This window comes from Nicotiana tabacum, chromosome 9 (genome assembly GCF_000715075.1).
Source record: "Nicotiana tabacum cultivar K326 chromosome 9, ASM71507v2, whole genome shotgun sequence".
NCBI lineage: Eukaryota > Viridiplantae > Streptophyta > Magnoliopsida > Solanales > Solanaceae > Nicotiana > Nicotiana tabacum.
The window spans coordinates 37,846,307-37,849,193 of record NC_134088.1 but is presented as its reverse complement, the minus strand read 5'-3'; positions in this window follow the sequence as shown (position 1 = coordinate 37,849,193).

Genomic DNA, 2,887 nt, shown 5'->3' with positions numbered 1-2,887 from the left:
TCTGAGCTTGCAGATGATAATGACGTTGAAGATAGTGATGGTGAAGATGAAATACATGGGATTTTAAGAGATTTATACCCCAATTTCGATAGAGACAATATAGAAACGGGTGGTGATGATTTTGTTGAAGAGGAACCAAATCCTGAAGCAAAAATATTCTATAGGCTCTTAAAGGATTTTGATCAACCACTGTACCAAGATTCAAAAATTTCTAAACTTTCTACTATGATTAAATTGCTTCACATTAAAAGTATTGGTTGTTGGAGTAATGAGTCATTTACAATATTGTTGAAAATGTTGAAGCAAGATTTGTTGCCTGATGAATCAAACTTGCGAGCTTCATATTATGAAGCAAAGAAGATAATTCGGGACCTTGGGCTTTCTTACATGAAGATTGATGCATGTAAAAATGATTGTATGCTATGTCGGAAGGATGATGAGCTTCTTGAATTTTGTAAAGTTTGTGGTGTATCTAGGTGGAAAGAGGATAAACGTAGCGAAAAAATAAAATTTAGAAGTGGAAAAAAGATACCATATAAGATGTTACGTTATTTTCCTCTAAAGCCAAGACATCAAAGATTGTTTATGTCCTCAAAGACATCTTCTTTGATGACATGGCATCATGACAAAAGAGTTGATGATGGTATAATGAGGCACCCAGCTGATTCAATAGCATGGAAAACGTTTGATGAACTTCACCAATCTTTTGTTGTTGAGTCTCGTAATGTTCGACTAGGACTTGCTACAGATGGTTTTCAACCATTTGGAAATTCCAAAACTCCATATAGCATTTGGCCAGTGGTACTTATTCCTTATAATTTACCACCTTGGCTATGCATGAAGAAAGAGAATTTTATTTTGTCGATGCTTATCCCTGGTCCTGAAAGTCCGGGAGATGCAATTGATGTTTATCTCCAACCTTTGATTGAAGAATTAAAGGAATTATGAAAAACTGGAGTGGAGTCCTTTGATATGTCGGCTAGAAAGAACTTTATGTTACATACAGCTTTGCTATTGACCATCAATAATTTTACAGAATATGCGAATTTGTTCGAATGGAGTACAAAAGGTAAATTGGCTTGACCTTGTTGCAATAAAGAAACTTTCTCAATTAGGTTAGAAAATGGTAAAAAGCAGTGTTATATGGGCCATAGACGCTTTCTTCCTCCTGATCATAAATGGAGGAATGATAAAGAGTCATTCGATGGTACTAAGGAGCGATGATTACCACAAAAAATATTATCCGGTGAAAATATACTTGGTCAAGTGGTTGATTTAGATGGGTTACAACTAACAAAGAATCCAAAGAAGAAGATTAAAATATCACACGAGAGCAGGGGTGATAATTGGAATAAGAAGAGTATTTTTTTTTATCTTCCATATTGGAAAACTCTATTGTTGCGTCATAATTTGGATGTGATGCACATTGAAGAACATATGTGATAATATTTTGGGGACACTCTTGAATATCAAAGGAAAGAGCAAAAACACCATAAAACTCGGATGGATTTGCAAGCGATGGATATAAGGAAGGAATTACATCCAATAAAAAATGGGGATAAATATGACTTACCAACAACATGTTACACATTATCTCCTGAAGAGAAGTACAAGTTTTGCGATTTCTTAAAAACTCTGAAGGTCCCAGATGGATTTTCATCAAACATTTCTCAGTGTGTCAACCTTAAGGATCGTAAAATTTCAGGCTTAAAAAGTCGTGATTGCCATATTATTCTACAATATTTACTCCCACTTGCGATATGTGGAATGCTTTGCAAATCTATGAGCGAACAACTTATTGAGTTGTCTTTATTTTTTGTAACGACCTGACCTGTCGTTTTGAGCATTTACACTTCGCTCGGTAGTTTACGGGCATGAGTAGCTCCGTATGATGTATTATGACTTGTGTGAATCGTCGGTTTTGGTTTTCAGGTTATTCGGAATCGAATTGGAAGAATGGATTTCATTATTGAAGCTTTAAATTGGGAGAGTTGACCAAGTTTGACTTTTTAGCATTTGACCTCAGATTAGAATTTTGATGGTTCCGTTAGTTCCGTTGGGTAAATTTTGAACTTAGAAGCGCGTCCAGATTGTGATTTGGAGGCCCGTGGTTGAATTTGGCTCGAAATGACGAAAGTTAAAATTTTAAAAAGTTTGAGCGGGAGTGGACTCTTTGATATCAGGGTCGAATTCCATTTTTAGAAGTTGGAACATGTCCGTAATGCCGAATTTAACTTGTTTGCACAATTTGAGGTCAATCGGATGTGATTTGATAGGTTTCGGCATCGGTTGTGGAAGTTTGAAAGTTCAAAGTTCATAGATTTCGATTTGAGGAGTGATTCATCGTTTTGATGTTGTTATGCGTGATTTGAGGCCTCGAGTAGGTCTGTATTATGTTATTGGACTTGTTGGTATATTCGGACGGGGTCTCGAGGGGCTCGGGCGTGTTTCAGATTGATTGCGGACCATTTTCTTCAATGTTGCTATTGCTGGTTCTGGTGTGACCACACCTGCGGCTGGTTTGCACAGGTGCGAGGGTAGCAGAAGCGATAAAGGGGTCGCAAGAGCGAAAATATTGCTGGGAGCAGGGTTCCACAAAAACGGAGATTGCTTCGCATCTACAAAGTTACAGATGCGATGAGTTGAGCGCAGAAGAGGTTAGACGTGCATAGCGACAAGTGGGCGCGCACCTGCGAGTGCATAGATGTGGGTATTTTACCGCAGGTGTGAAGGCAGACCTCCAGTGCTTCTCTGCAGAAGCGTGTTTTTGATCGCAAATGCGATGCTGCAGAAGCGGCTAATGTGTCGTAGGTGCGAAAGTGCTGGGCAGAATGATAAATACAAGGGTTCGCGATTTTGGCTTCATTTTTAACATTTCCAAGCTCGG